The sequence below is a fragment of the Ruditapes philippinarum genome, unplaced genomic scaffold, assembly GCF_026571515.1.
Source record: "Ruditapes philippinarum isolate M1 unplaced genomic scaffold, ASM2657151v2 ctg9339_1_1_1_1, whole genome shotgun sequence".
NCBI classification, from domain to species: domain Eukaryota; kingdom Metazoa; phylum Mollusca; class Bivalvia; order Venerida; family Veneridae; genus Ruditapes; species Ruditapes philippinarum.
Window position 1 is genome coordinate 1,981 of NW_026867334.1, and position 18,004 is coordinate 19,984.

At 31.3% G+C, this 18,004-nt stretch overlaps 1 long non-coding RNA gene across 1 annotated transcript; it reads left to right on the forward strand.

The window, feature by feature from the left end:
- The first annotated feature begins 305 nt into the window (after positions 1-305).
- On the forward strand, positions 306-8,658 carry LOC132735765 (uncharacterized). The gene is made up of 2 exons (XR_009626495.1): positions 306-2,233; positions 4,557-8,658. It is a non-coding gene; the product is annotated as an uncharacterized LOC132735765 (long non-coding RNA).
- The last annotated feature ends 9,346 nt before the right edge of the window (positions 8,659-18,004 follow it).

Here is an 18,004-nt window from a genome sequence, read left to right on the forward strand (position 1 = left end):
TTTATCTAAGTGTTAAAATTCTGTGTGTCTATGTAAATTCTGCCTCAATTTTTTTTCTAAGTATTGAAATTCTGTCTTGTAAAAATAACTAAGAGCAAAATATCTGTGTGAAAATTTTTCTGTACAGAAAAATTTTTGATTCTGTTTTATTCTGCACAGAAAATCACCTATTTCTTAGGCAGATTCTGTGTCCAATTCTGTGTCGGTGTCAACTCTGTACAGAAAAATGAAAATCTGCCTCTATAACAACCAGAGTTGGTACAGAGTCTGTACAGAATTGGCTCAGAATTTTCGTACAGGTAATGCCCTTTTCACTTTGAAAAAAATATGAAATTTACAGTTTCTGTTCATTATCTACCCAACAGTGTTACATATTCAACTCAAATTTGAAATATGGATATGTCAAATGAATGGGCAGGTCAAGTTGGAATTTGGTCATGGTTCGATGATTTTTTGGCAGAGTTATGTCCCTTTCACTTTGAAAATAATATAGATACATCTTAGGAATAGGCAGTTTAAGTTTGAATTTGGTCGTGGTTCAATGACTTTGGATAAACTTATCTTTCTTGAATATTGGAAAAAATTTTGAACATTCAGATTCAGCACTCATACTTTTGTGGAAATGTATGTAGCCATTATTTTGGCTACAAATATGAAATATGCTATTTTCAAAAGGTTAAGACTGAATAATTTCAGTGCTTTGAACATTGTATGAAAATGGTTTGTGTTAACATTGAAAAGTTTTAAGGGCTTTGAACTTAAAATGAAAACAATAATTTGTGCAAACAAATTTGGAACTAAATATAATAACATCTGAAATTTTGGCTGCATGCGGGGGCATCCGTGGCATGATGACACATTTCTAGTTTCCTTCTATAACAGGGGCTATTATAATTAAAGGCCCCTTCACAATTCAAAATTGCACCTTCCGGTAAAATTAAATTGATTTATGCCAATTGCAATAACACAGAAATAGTTTTAATCAAGTTTAATGATTTTTGCGCATGTTCACCGGGTACCGACTTGAAGCAGATTTTACACAGGTCAGAAATTATAATCAACTGTTTCCAGTTTCAAAATGTTGCCAAATGCCAGGAAATATGTCATTTTTTTTCACAATTTAATGACATATCTCGCTTTTTTTCACAAAATGAACAGGCCCAGGCCCCTCCACAATTTTGACAAAAAATGCTCTGGTCTTAGCTTTAAATTCTCTTTCCAGTTACAGTTTATGTGAGATTTAGTGAGCATCTTAAATAGTTTGATGGAATAATTGTTACAGGGACTTGTGTTTCCTACAACTTTTACATTATTGTATTTTTTCCTCATAAACATATTAATTTTTAATAGCAATTATTGTAACATTTTCATAGTAAGACTATCAACAAGCACCAGAAACATTATATTTTGGGTAATGCTATCATAAAAAAACTTTTGGGCAAATTTGCTTTATTTTAAGTTCTTGTAAATACACAAAAATGTAATTGCAAATTCAATATATTTTTTGAAAAGAAAAAAGCCTGCATTACATGTACTTTTGAAAAATAAGAAAGTACTGTGCAGCAGGCACATAACTTTTTTATTAATTCATGGATTTGATTTATACTCGGGCAAAAGAACTCTCATAACAAAACCGACATGTTGACTATTTAAGATTTAACCTTGATCTTTATATGACCATAAATGTCAAGGTTAAAATATTGACCTTATCTTAGATTGTCATCACTCTTATTTATTCAAGGATTTGATTTATACCGGGAAAAAAAATCTTATGACAAAACACATATTTTCCATGATTTTTATTTGACCTTGACCATCATAATTTGTCCTTGACTGTCAAGGTTAAGTTATTGAAATTTGCTTTAATTTTCATATTTTTTTTTGTACAGATTTTGTTCATACATGTACTTGGACAAAACGAGCATTTTGAATTATTTAAAAATGACCTAGTCCTTTGAAATTTGCCTTAATTGTAATAACTCTCGATGAATCTCATGTTAAATATGATATTTGTCAGAATTATATTTTGTTTAACACAGTTACGTTTTCTAGGAGTATTATGTATGTACTAAATTTTTTTTTCCAGCGTGTTTATAATGCTGCAAAATTAAATATAAGAAGAGATGATAGACACACTGACCATAGTGTTTGCAGAAGCGGTTGGTCCATCTCAGCCGTGGTGGAGTATTCGTCGCAGAAGCTGTGGATAAAATATGGCCGTTTGCTGTTGTCAGTAAGTATAGGACTGAATTTTGTTCTATGTTTTAGTGTTCTACTGGAAACACTTAGTGCGACTGGAGCCCACATGTGTACTCTTTCAACTTATAACACACACACGGTGCAATACATTGCCGTTTATGCAAACACTTCTGTACAGTTTGATGTGGGGACGCCACTTTTGCCTAATTTTGGTTATAACATGTCAAAATTTAATGTGTGCAAAACGACCCCATAATACAACGGCATCACATCGTATGAATGATACTTTCACAAAATAACCATATATTTTGGAAATTTACGGAAACTATTTTTGCCTGTTTATAAAAGAAATGGCAAAAATGATCTCAACGCAGATGGCGGTGGATTCGAATAAAACGCAGTGTGGTGGGCCCGATACCATTTATTTATATTTTGAGGGTTTAACTTGACGTATCGCACTTTTCAATTGAGTACAACCCTTTTCTTACTTTGACATCTGAGAAACATGTTTATTTGATGTTATAAACAATATCAATTATTATGCTCCCCGAAAAATTTCGGGGGAGCATATAGTCGGCGCCCTGTCCGTCTGTCCGTCCGCACTCACAGGAGAGTAATTATGTGGCTAGAGAGACAATAGGTTCTTTCTCTTTGATGTCATTCATTCCGTAATGCTTTTATGTGGCTATTTTCTTTTGTGTGGCTAAAAAGAACAATAGAGAGAACAATAGAGTAGCCACATTATTACTCTCCTGTTAGAATGGACATCCGTTCGTCTGTCCGTCCATTGTCTTGTCCGGAGCATAACTTGAAAACCTTTGGAGATAATTTGTTGAAACTTCATACAGTGGTAGAGGGCATTGAGGGGGAGTGCAGTGTCAAAGAATCATAACTCTATATTGTCCGGTTTTTGAATTATCTCCCCTTATAGAAAAATCTTGTCCGGGGCATAACTCTAAAACTACAAGAGATATCAACATGAAACTTTGTAGGTGAATAGATCTCAATGGGTAGATGTGCATAGCATAAGAACAATAACTCTTTTTGTCCTAATTTTGGAGTTATTGCCCTTTGTTAATTTTAACTCTTTGAACTTTGTCCGGAACATAACTCTAAAACTATAAGAGATATCAAGATGAAACATTGTAGGTAGATAGATCTTATTGAGTAGAGGTGCAGTGCAAAAGAACCATAACTCTGATAAGCCTCATTTTTGAATTATCTCCCCTTTTAGAAAAATCTTGTCCAGGACATAGCTGTAAAACTATAAGAGATATCAACATGAAACTTTGTAGGTAGATATATCTCAATGGGTAGATGTGCAGTGCACAAGAATTATAACTCTGCCTTGTCTAATTCTAGAATTATTGCCCTTTGTTTATTTTCACTTTTTGAAGTTGTCCGGGACATAACTTGGAAATCATATGAGATATCATCAAGAAACTTTGTAGGTTGATAGATCACATTGATTAGAAGTGCAGTGCATAGAACAGTAACTCTGTTATGCCTAATTTTGGAATTATTGCACTTTCCTTGTCCAGAGCATAACTTGAAGACTAATGGTTGGAATTCAATACAACTTCATACAATGGTCAAGAACATTCAGAGGAAGTGCAGTGCACAAGAATCATAACTCCATCTTCACTATTTACAGAGTTATTGCCCTTTGTTACTTTTCCTTGTCGAGAGCATAACTTGAAAACTATTGGTTGGAATTCAAAACAACTTCATACAATGGTCAAGCACAATAAGGGGAAGTGCAGTGCACAAAACCATAACTTCATCTTTACTAATTTCAGAGTTATTGCCCTTTGTTACTTTTTCTTGTCCGGAGTATAACTTGAAAACTACTGGTTGGAATTCAAAACAACTTCATACAATGGTCAAGCACAATAAGGGGAAGTGCAGTGCACAAAAACCATAACTCCATCTTCACTAATAACAGAGTTATTGCCCTTTGTTACTTTTCCTTGTCCGGGGCATAACTTGAAAACTACAAGCTGGAATTCAAAACAACTTCATACAATGGTCAAGCACAATAAGGGGAAGTGCAGTGCACAAAAACCATAACTCTACCTAAAGTTATTACAGTTATTGCCCTTTGTTACTTTTCCATTGCTTTCTTTTGTCCGGACCGTAACTTGAAGACTTATGGTTGGAATTCAATATAACTTCATACAATTGTCAAGCACATTGAGAGGAAGTGTAGTGCATAAGAACCTTAACTCCATCTTCACTAATTACAGAATTATTGCCCTTTGTTACTTTTCCTTGTCCGATGGACCCACAGCTATGCGAAAGCTATGGCCAGTGTGATAGATAACCTAATTCATATCATTTGTGTGTTTTTTTTTCAGATCTACCTATCATTTTTACCAGTCGGGCATAAGCATGAAGATAAGATACCTCCTTAAACAAGAAACTTCACTCTACGGATTGTGAGACAAGGCCAGATCTTAAAGTTATTGAAGGATGCACAAATGATAGATGCAATGGCCAACTAAAAAGAATGGATGAACAAAATTTATCATTTGAGGCTTCTCTACCGGACATTTTGCTTGGGTTAGGGCTTTGGGCCTTATATTTAGCGTATGTAGCGAAGACCTACAAAAATAATAGTAATACAAAAACAAATCTGCAACAGAATCACACAAATGTTGTTAAAACTATTTAATAGAGAAAATAGTTCTTTTTAAGAAAATGTGTACATTTTATACAAAGAAAGAACTAATGGAAGGACTAAAAAATGAACATGCCACATGCATATCTCCCAGGTGTTTTGCTTGGGTTAGGGCTTAAATTAATCTTACATTGCTGTAAAAAAGACCTACCAAACTATTGCAATAACAAATCTGGACTCAGACAAATAGTGTTTAAATGATTGGCTGGAGAAAATGGTGCTTTTTACAAAAAATTATACATTATAAACATGTACAGAGCTCAACAAGTAAACCTGACTTAGCACTACAAATTTGTAAAAAGTTATTTGAATATTGTTTTCACAAAGGCAGACTTGGGAAAAAGTAAGCGACACCTGCCCTGATTTAAAGCGGATTCTCTTTTTGGCAGATTTTAGATTGTTGATATTTCAAGAATAGAAAAACGGAAACAAACAGTGAGTTATTTATTATCTGGAAATGAAGATGCAGTGGTATTTTGGAGAAAAAAAATATCAAATGAATTATATGTTGTTAATTAAAGAGAAAAAATTGCTTGATAAGATCTTGCAAGGTTGTTCAGAATTTGTTATACTTCATGTGCAATAAGTTAATTTTCTGCCAGCAGAACAGAATCATTTATGATTATACATGTATATTTTAACAAGTAAATCAAGAGAAGGAGAGAACACATGTCAAACAACTGGATGGTTTGTAACTGGTACTTTTATTCAAGGATTTACCAGTTTCGATCTTTCAAGACCTTCATGGGGATTTAATTTCAATAATAAATGATTATACTGATGTACTAAAAAAGAGGAAACAGAATGTGACATATGTTACTATAACTAGACATATAAAAGAGTTTTCTTGGCAAAATGCCAAGTTATTGTCCATATAAAATGTTTCAAATGTTGGTTAACCACAGATCATATCTATCATCAATGACCAATTTTACGGCATGGTTAAAGTGTTCATATTCACCTAGAATGATTGTGTTGCAAAAATGTAGTTGAAACTTAAAGCTTCGCAGTCTTAAAAAGGGACTCCTGACTGAGGTTTAAAAGCCTAAAAACATAACATTTGAATTTCTTACATAATTGAGCTAGGACACTTTAAACAGAAATATATGCAAAGATAGTTAAGAAATATACTTTGAAATAAATTGAAAATCGTATTATTATGCTTTCCTTAGGCCGAATTGAGTGAAAAGGGTTTAAACGCTTTTCATTTTGGGTCATTTTTTACAATTTGAATACATTTGTTTTGTAATTATTCTGGAAAAACTAAGTGCGCGAATGATCTGAAATTTTGCACAAAGATTAGTTGTCTAAACCTACATCAATTGGTACATTTATCTGGAAAAATTATTTCCAGTCCAATCATGTCAAAAAACCTCAGTGGAGTCCCTTTAAGTTGATTGTAGTTACTTAGGAGAAAATTAGTTGGATTCTGTATTAATTTTACAAACTAAATTTCCTTTTTTTTTGTGAGTAAATATATAGATGTTAGTTGAGACTTCCTTCTGAAGTTGTTTCCTTTATGTAATATTTTAACAAATTTTATCTTAAAATTTAGTATGGTATTTTAGCTGCTGGTTCTTGCAGAACAGAATCACTTATGGTTATATCCTATGTTTAAATTGATGTTATCATACTTATGTTCCGCCGGCAGAACAATTTCAAATTAATTTTATTAAATGATATTCTTTCTGATTTATATTTTTGATTAAACCTAAAAAGGTTGTTAAGATTTTTCTTGTAATAAATAAATGTTCCGCCGGCAGAACAGAATCACTTATGGTTATATCCTATGTTTAAATTGATGTTATCATACTTATGTTCCGCCGGCAGAACAATTCCAAATTAATTTTATTAAATGATATTCTTTCTGATTTATATTTTTGAATAAACCTAAAAAGGTTGTTAAGATTTTTCTTGTAATAAAATTATAAATAAATGTTCCGCCGGCAGAACAGAATCACTTATGGTTATATCCTATGTTTAAATATTATTGATGTTATCATACTTATGTTCCGCCGGCAGAACAATTTCAAATCACTTTTATTAAATGATATTCGTTCTGAATTATATTTTTGATTAAACCAAAAAAGTTTAAGAATATTTTTTGTAGTAAATAAATGTTCCGCCAGCAGAACAGAATCACTTATGGTTATATTCTATGTTTAAATTGATGTTATCATATTTATGTTCCGCCGGCAGAACAATTTCAAATCAATTTTATTAAATGATATTCTTTCTGAATAAACCTAAAAAGGTTGTTAAGATTTTTCTTGTAATAAATAAATGTTCCGCCGGCAGAACAGAATCACTTATGGTTATATCCTATGTTTAAATTGATGTTATCATACTTATGTTCCGCCGGCAGAACAATTTCAAATCAATTTTATTAAATGATATTCTTTCTGAATAAACCTAAAAAGGTTGTTAAGATTTTTCTTGTAATAAATAAATGTTCCGCCGGCAGAACAGAATCACTTATGGTTATATCCTATGTTTAAATTGATGTTATCATACTTATGTTCCGCCGGCAGAACAATTTCAAATCAATTTTATTAAATGATATTCTTTCTGAATTATATTTTTGATTAAACCTATAAAGGTTGTTAAGAATTTTCTTGTAATAAATAAATGTTCCGCCGGCAGAACAGAATCACTTATGGTTATATCCTATGTTTAAATTGATGTTATCAAACTTATGTTCCGCCGGCAGAACAATTTCAAATCAATTTTATTAAATGATATTCTTTCTGAATTATATTTTTGATTAAACCTAAAAAGGTTGTTAAGATTTTTCTTGTAATAAATAAATGTTCCGCCGGCAGAACAGAATCACTTATGATTATATCCTATGTTTAAATTGATGTTATCAAACTTATGTTCCGCCAGCAGAACAATTTCAAATCAATTTTTATTAAATGATATTCTTTCTGAATTATATTTTTGATTAAACCTTAAAAGGTTGTTAAGATTTTTGATATTTTGTAATATGTAAATGTTCTGCCGGCGGAACAGGATTATTTATGAATTTATTTTTTCTTTGCGTTAGAGTGAATCATATTTCTGTTCTGCTGGCGGAACAATTTCAAATGAGTTACATTATTTGATTTTACTTTAAGAAATATATTTTTGACAAAATTTTGCAAAGGTGTTAAAAATTGTATCTTGTAGTAAATAAATGTTCCGTCGGCAGAACAGAATCACTTATGGTTATATCCTATGTTTAAATTGATGTTATCATACTTTTGTTCCGCCGGCAGAACAATTTGAAATCAATTTTGTTAAATGATTTTCTTTTAGAATTATATTTTGATTAGAAATTTTTATGATTCTATCTTATTTTTGCATTCATATGAACTGGAACCATATTTCTGTTCTGCTGGCGGAACAATTCCAATGAGTTCTTTTATTTGATTTTTACTTTAAGAAATGCATTTGTTACAAAATCTTGCAAAGGTTGTTCAGAATTGTGATATGTTGTAATTAATAAATGTTCCGCCGGCAGAACAGAATCACTTATGGTTATAACCTAGTATGTTTTGATACATGTTTTCATACTTATGTTCTGCTGGCGGAACAATTTAAGACTGAACTATTTTGTAAAATAACTTAATATATGTTTTATTTAATGTTCCGCCGGCAGAACATTTTAGCATTTTTGGATTCTTGCTATCTCGCAGAAAGAACTGCTAAATGTTCTGCTGGCGGAACAAATCATGATTTATTTGTAATAATATGCTGTATTTTTATAACAAAATGAAATAAATTTTGTGTTAAATATATTTTCAGTTGTACTTTTTGTTGTTTTTCCCTTAAAATACATCTTAAAATATCCACTAAAATAGCTGAAAATGGCATTTTTAATTGGGAATCTGTGGATAATCCCTTTTTAAAATGGATGGAGTTTAAGCTAGTAATGAGAGTTAAATGTCTATTTAATTCATGGTATTAATTCACATGATGAAGATAATTACCAGTCATCCTAAACATTTTATCTGATCTGTCCGGTAATATGCTACGTTTCATCACGACATTTGGCCATTATTTGCAATCTTATGCTCTTATTGGACACATGAAAAAACTCAGTGAAATACAGACGTATTGTCGTATCGTTCAATCTCAACAAAAAAATGAAAAAAATAATGAAATGTTTATAAAAGAGAAAAAAAGCATAATTTACGTAAGCCTAATAGTATAAAAAAATAAAAACCAAAATGCAATGGCGCGAATAAAGGCTTTACAATGCGAATCAAAAGGCGTAATTACGCAAAACAAAAGACGTAAGGACACAAATAAAGGAGTAGCAACGCGAATACAGGCAAAGTTACGCGAATAAAAGCGTTATAACGCAAATCAAAAGGCGAAATAACGCGAATAAAGGCGTTTTAATACCTATATTACTATATAGTAACACACTCTAGGGTATTTCAGGGCAATTATGGCAAGATCTAGGTCATTATGCAATTTGGCCGCCTTGCTGCTCGGTATTATTTTTCCATAATGGCCGAGTGAATGAGCGCACGTGCAGAGTGACGTCATCAACTCGCAGCAACTTTTAAGATGCCTGTTGACGTTGAATGAACTGTAGTCACTTGCACACACCTTTTGTAAAGTTTAAATGACATAATTTATCACAATCAACAAAGCTTAACATTGAATATTTATAAACTCAAGACAATTCAAGATCCTCAGAAATTCCAAAAATGATTTCAGATTGACGGTAAGAAAATGTCGGATCGTCACATTTAGACCTAGACAACAGTCTCAGAAACCGTTCTTGAAGGCATAAAATTTCATAAAACACGCAATTATTAAAGATCTCAATGTAATTTTCACAAAAAATGTAAAAAGTAGGTTTCTGTATTTATCGATAAAACCAACAATAAAATATATAAATATTTATTTTGCATGTTCACCTGTATGACAGATATTTGTTTACATTGACAACTGTCCGTTTCTTAGAAAGGGCGACAACCAAGATTAGCGGCGATGTCTAAACGCCGTATTTCGGGCATAGGTATTAAAAACGTAAATACATTGTTGCTAATAATGGCCAAAAGATGTGCATACTGGCCTGAGAGCCTCTAAATAACGCGAATCAAAAGGCGTAAATCGCGAATAAAGGCGTTAAAACGCAAATAAAAAGGCGTAATTACGCAAAAAAGGCGTTATAGAAAAATATAACATATTTTATACTTTACAAGGATATCATTATTTTAACCAGAAGTGCATAGAACAAAATGTACCCACATTGCAAACCCACGTCCGTGTTCGGTTTGATTAACCTCGTCCAATAATGATTATTCTGAGATAAGGAGACACTGAAATAAGCTTTTCTACTTAATATATGCTTTTATTTGACACAATAAATTACATTAATGTGCTTTGCCCCTATAAAATGTTAGATAAAGATTATTAATCATCGCTTTTCCCTTTTAGTCAATGGAAAATGTATTTATGCATCAAACATATATTATATAGATTGTAGAGGTCAAGAAATGATCAGCAAATAATAAATCTTCACGAAAATGCTTCTTTTCCATCTTACTATAATATTTTTAATTTCAGATTTCTCGAGGAGAATGAAAACATTACAAGTGAATACGACACATAGACGTTTACTATTATAACAACTATATGCAGTTTGTTGAATAATAACAAAAAGATCCCTCGTGACGTTTGTCAGCAATATGAATGATATTATGTCAGTTGCATCACTATTTTGAATTTTAAAACATCATTCATAAAGACCAAAATTACAAATGCGTAGTTAACAGGAACAGCAATTTTGCTAAAAGAAGCGGCACGTACATTTTTACGTGCAATACAGGTGACTTTATTCCTTTTAAAAGAAAGACGCATTGGAAAACTTTAACATCAATACGAGCAAGATAGTCGCCATAGACTTATGCCGCGAGACGACTTGTGAATCGTGTTCTGTTGTGGGGATATTCAATTTGCTTGTATTCCTTTTATAGAAACTTTCTTTTGCAATTTGTCAGGATTACAACTGTTTTAATGTGACATATTTACCGATTTAATTGCTAGATAGTAGAAGTTAAGGTGCAAGTAAATCCAGATATAATTTCAGAGCTCAGTCTGAGACAGTTGGACGCGGTATTATTATTCATTGTATATCATAGACATTGAGAACTGGATTTTATATTTAGTGAAAGTTTAGCCTTTGTGTACAAACGTGTGAGAACAACACTTACTTTAGACGGAAAGACAAAAAAGACGAAGATCGAAACATGAAGATGATAGTTACAATGGAATTACTTCTTGTTATTTTAATGGGCGAAATAACAATGGGAATAGAAATATACGACTTGCGGAGGCAGCATGTGAGTACATAAACTATACGTCTGTTTATCATTTGTTACCTTATTGTATAGTTTCGTTAGGTAGAATTAGAGACCACCAGTATTCAAATGGAATTGCATTGCAATTCATAATAAAGCAAGAGTAATAATAATCAGGAACTATCAACACAAACTAAATCGACATGGCTGTTTTCGTTTTTAAATTTTACTTAAAGTAGTAGTTTTAATAAAGACTAAATGCAATATAAGATACAAGAAATATAATATTTTATACAAATATTGTTCTGATATTACAAAGTAAATTATGTACGGAAAGAGTTTCTAAAAAGCTTTTCAAGCTTCCTACTCAATCCGTACTATATTTATTATTTGTCAATTATCATGTAAATGTAATGTTTATAAATAAAATATTGTTTAAACTAAATTCATGTAATAGAAGTCCAACAACTAGAATTCTTAAACATGTTTCTAATTTAGATTATCAGACATTTAAATATTAAACTTACGATAACATTGTAAAACAATATGAAATTCATGAAACGTTACTGCAGATAAATGAGTGCCGTGTTTCGTTATTGTAATGATACATTGTAATAAATGGTCAAAGTTAATGAAAATAATTTATTATGAAAGACGAAGGCAGTTGTTCCAATACCAAAAAATTAATATGTTTCATGAAATGATATTTGTCTTTCAATTTCGGCATTTTGTGGAAATAATAGATATATTTATAAAACACTTATTAAGATACTGCTATTAGTTCACCTCTTCTGAAATACATTGATTGTTTACGGACGGAAATGACAAAATGTCCCCTAGGATAATACAAAACTGTTTCAGATAATTTACATTCAACTAACATAAGTTTGAGCAGATAAGATTGTATTGCAGTAGAATTGTCATCATTGTCTAAGCAAAACTTCTTACGGACACCGATCAAGCAACATTTTGTGTAACTTTATAAACCAAAACTGTGTGTAAAAGTATTTTTTAAGAAAATGGAAAACTGAGTCTATTTCATTCACATCACTTTATTTAATTTGCATCCCTTATTGTATTTTAACGCTGCCTTTTACCCGCCACAAAAAAGGAAATACAAAACTTTAACTATTTCAGTTAGAACTCTAAACGTCATGTGTGGTTACATCTAAATGCACTGCTCAAGAATAATTAAAAGCATTTTCAAAATTTGGGGTAATGGCTCTTTAATATTTACCATACTTAATTTTTCTCAGGGACATAATTCAAAATCTTGTGAATAAATCACATCCTCGATTTGATGACGGCGTTTATTACGTAATGAGGACATCGTCTCCCAAAAAAACTTTTTCATAACCAGAATTTTATAACATGTAGGTGGTATGTGCTACTTGTACATTTTATACTTGTTCGTTATAGTAAGATATATTATAATGACCCTGTTTAAATGCAGTGCCGAAGATCACCAAACCAACAAAAAAATATACATGTTCAATTATAATGATTACATAAATAAACAAATAAATTAAATCTCCGATTGTGCATTTCTTAATTTTGGTTTTAAGTATTTTTTCATACATAAAGTGATTTGGTCTTCCATCAACACATTGTTCATGAGAGATATGTATCATAATAAATATAAAATATTGTTTGAAAAACTATAGGATCATGAATCGTACACTTGCTAACAAAACCTATTAAAATTTGTCATGATTTATTATGATAATGTTTGATATTAAATACTATCAACATAATCATGATAGAACAGATCTTTCACTATAGACCAATTCATTTTTGTTTTAATAAAGGGCAGAGTGATATCACCAAGGAAACAAAAACAACAACTCTATAATAGCCACAAATCTCTTACATATGTGTAAAGAATTATTGCCTCTTGTAAACTTCTCATTTTTTTTTGGTTCCAAACCGTTGTAGTATGAAATAACATCAACTTGGAATTTCATAGAATGATAATATCTGTCATATGTTTAAGTTCAGATCGGAATATCCGTCCCGAGGGTACCTATTCATTTGATGATACGGAGGCTTGCAAATTATCCGAACAAAATATTCATACCCAAGTTACGGATATTCTTATCCGAATCGCAAATAGATGATAGATACATTTTGTTACATGTTCTTTTATATAATACCATATTTACATGGGCTCTTTAAATGTTCTTAGTGTGTTTTTGATGTTGCTGTTTCTTTGTTTATTTGTTGATGTTTTGGTGACATTATGCCTACCGAAGAGTATAAAGTTATATAGATATTCAATCAGTAAACAGTTAGAGTCAACGAAAGTTTACTGTGGAATAAAATGATGTGTTATTTATATTCAGCGCGGGATACAACACATGACCAGCATGATGACAACTACTTTCTGGTGTACAAAGACAGTTTTGGTTCCTTAAGACATTGATCATCGGTTAAGATTAAGAGCATGATATCACATTAAGACCCTTATTTCCCGACCAGAAATAACCTCTAATTGCTGATATTTAATTTGTCTACCCGAATCACAAATTAAGAGTATTCAGCGCAAAGGAAAGACATCTTTAACTGAATAAACGGTCTGATATTTCTTAATATTCCCACAAATAGCTGTCTTTATAGAACAGACATGATTTTACATAACTTTATATCTGCAGCAATGTTTGATATCTGATCTGTAGTCATTTTTATTACGTTTATATCAGGAAAACAGACATTGTTACGATTATACGTGTTTAACCACACAAACACATAATACTAAAATGTATTGGCAAATGTCACATATTGTTCTGCCATTACTTTTAGCCTTTGTTTAGCCTTTTGACATAAAAATCTGGTATTATAACATATTATACATTATTCGAAATGTACATGTAGTTAGACGTAACTGTATAAAAAGAACTATTTCAGTGTAAAAATTTAATTGCTTACTAAGGCCTAGTTGACAATGATATCCAGTCTTGTTCTGCTAAAGGTGAATTAATTATTATAACATAATGCTGTGTTGCGCTCTAAAACATCTCTATTCAAGTGTTTGAGTTTGAGATGGTGCGGATTTATAAAATCTATTATTTGTTCCCCAATGGTCAGTTACATTTATATATTCACTTAAATGTTACAGTAAGTTCCTTCTTTTATAAGATATATCAATACATTTCTAAACATTGCACGTTTGCTCCGGTAAAAAATCCACTTAGGAAAGCTCTGACCCTTTCAAAGAACTTATAATATGTTAAACTTAAGTTTAACATACCCCCCCCCCGCGACAGAGACATTTAACAATCAAAATCATGTCTGGTTAGAAAGAACATTTCAATAAAGTACTTGCTTTGCATGCTTTTCTTATTCTTTTTTTCCTTGTTTTTATCTTTGGAATTAGTACAAAGTTGTCACAATCAAATGATTTCGTGCAAATATCTCCTTGACATCAAAATTTATGATTATATCATTTCAAAAAACATTTTAAATATTGTTCTTGATGTTACAGAGTGAGTTTTATTTGAACCTACGTCTTATCTGTTACAGTTCACCTTATTGGCTACAAACTATTTTAAAAGAAGCTATCATCAAAATTTAACCTACTATCATTGTACTGAAATAATAATACAAACTAATATTTTTAAATCAACTGACCGTTTGACGTCAGTGATCCAATTTGCAACCTACAATTACCACGCGTGAACTTCTTCTTACAAGAAAAAGGTTCAATCAGTTAATTGTTGTTTTTCTCTGCATCGTTTACAACGGCATATTTTCTTTCAAAATTTCATAAATTTGGCAGAAATTATGACTGTATGTAGCTATCCGTGCATATATATTAAATTGATCATTTGTTTCACGTATTTGCATGACTATAAATTCATTTGTAAACAAAAAGCAAATCATCACAGTTTGGTTAGTTTTTTTCCAATAGTTTACATACTTTAGGTTGATTGCACAGCATTTACTCTTTTCTTACATTCATTCAACGATGATGTTATATTTAACCGTAAGTTCATGTTAATATCAGATGACAGATATGTCGGAACATTCTTTTAAAACACATATTATCTTTTCTCGCACAGCTTTCTTGTTTAATTTGACAAGGCAACGTTCAATTTGTTGTCCTACCAGTACATGCATGATTCGGTTCAGAAAGCTTTTCATAAAAAAACATTATTGGCATTGCTTTTGAGATTGTATATTAATACGATATTTTTGAACCTGCCAAGCGGTTCAAAAACATTCTAATTATTAAGTGTCATATCAAGCCATTAACAGGGTTTCATTTAATTTGAATAATTGATGTGTTATTTATACGTAATCGAATATAAGATCGTATTTTGTATAGAGTATATACGTTGTCTACATGATAATTATTTACTTTATATAGAATTTCTATGTTATTAAATGGCATGATAGTCGTCACTTATCAACTTTTTCACTTTACTAATATATGTGTTTTGTTTAGCAGCAGCGTCAGTTTGTTGTAATTTTAAACACCAGACACATCATCAATAACTATCATCAACGTGCGGTTATCTGTAAAGTGCAATCTTAAAAGACATAATAGACATCCTTTCAAATCGAACTAAAATAAATTTGTATAAACTAAAAGAAGAATTTATGTGAATATGTTTTCCTAATTTGAAATGGTGATTTCAAGGACGAGTTATTGGTTAGTTATATTGGCATCAGGTTTGCCAAATGACTATGTTCACCCATCATACACTATGTGTTATTTCCAACAAAACATATATAATGATAAAGGCCTTTTTAAACTAATTGTTTTAGTTTGATACTTTATTGATGTTGGTCTAATATAAAACTACAATAACGTTTGGTAAAATAATGAGATCAATCGATCATCTATTTGTTTGCAACACTGATGTATTTGTTCCCAGAAAAAATGCCCATTTACATAGTACAGATCTGTATTACTGCCCGTTACTGAATAAAATTAAATATGTTTAACGCTAATAACAAAATATATATGATTCCATCTTGGTCTTTAAACCTTACCAAACTGATATACACGACTTTATATTATTTTAGTTTCTGAATCATAATGTTTGTGTAATCTTACACACCACTCTTGAAATTGGAATTATAACTATACATGAGGAATTGTAAAAATATACTTATTATATGTATGTTGTAATTTCCTAACACAAATAATAGACAAGTTTTGACATTAAAGATTATAACATAAAATTCCTGTCAAAAAGTGCCAACAATGTCTGTCAAATATATTTTGAAATGTTGTTTTAATGAATTTGAAAAACAAGTGCAAAAACAATTAACCATACACAGAAACAAATAAAACAAAAAGAAAAAAAGTAACAAACAAAACAAAATAAAAAACACTTTGTTTGACATGTGACAGGAAATCAATACTGAAGTCGGCACTTTCACTTATTTGCACTTCCCATAAAAAATGAATGACGGGGACATTTTATTATCCTTTAGGTAAATAGTCGGAACAACTAGATCATTGCTTCCCCGTTAAGAGCACACGCGTTTTCTTACATAGGACCATACGCCGCTTTGCATGAACTGGCACTAACTAAACACATTGAGAGTTCCAGAATAACCGTCGGGTGAAACATATTTCGATGTTTCTTAATTCATAATTGTACTATTTTAATGGTTAACTTTAAATACTGAACAATAACTTGCACTTACCAGTACATAATAAGGCTCAATCAAACCGAGCCTGCAACATGTTAAATTTTTTCGGTTTTTTTTTTTTGGCGTTCTTTACGGATTTCGTTATTCGTTATTTTTTATCTTGTGTTTCGAAATATCATTTCTTTACATGAAAAAAATGCTATGAAACTATCTTGACTACATTCCTAAAACAGAGTTAAAAATGCATGTATATGCATATTTTTCATTTAAAGAACATAGCGTAAAAAGCAAATATAGTTTATAAATTGAATAATGGTAACACTCAAATGTTTGATACCAAGGGAAATATCCAAAGAAAAAAAGCAGCATCCAAATCCACAAAAAAACCTGAAAATATTGCAGGCCTGGTTTGATTGAGCCTGTTCGTGGACGGTAGTGTTAAGTATAAACTACCATATGTATCTCAAAGCACCACCTTTGCTTATTTGTAATTTTAATAGAAGCGCTGTATGTTTCATTGAACTATACATTCATATTTTTCTGTATATCATTGTAAAGAACTGTTTGTCACTAATTAAAAATTGTAAAATTTGTTTCTGCGTTATCTTCACTGTTGTGTTTACCTCGTAACCATAGTACGACGCGTAATTACTCGGCCACGACGCCAACTGCAAACATTGACATGTGCTGTTGCTAACAAATATATTGTGGTGCAATTATTATTGTACCCACTAACCTGAAAATCAGAATTAGACAGGTCCGGGATCTGTGCATAGACGCATCAAATAGAACACAACCTGGTCAATCAACACTCATTACAACTGCTTATCATAATTGGATATCTTCAGGCAACACGCGGCCACTTATCGTCCTTGTTTTTATCATAAAGGGTTATTTAATCGTTGCAGTAGGTGCAAGTGGACCTGACATATGTCGACGTAGCCCAGTCGGCAGTTATTTGTATAAGGTGCATGTACATAAGACAAGACACAACACCAGTAAATATCCAAGATATTTATTTATAAGCAATATTTATAATACATAATAATACACTAGTACATATGCTACGACAAAATGTTAAGTGCAATAAAGCATCACACAAAACACTCGGATATGTAGCTACGGTTGACACATTAGTAACGGTAAGTATCGTTGATAGAGCGATAATAGAAGAACTGAAGGACATAAGGGGATCTATTGTTGGAACTAGGGACAAGCAAAA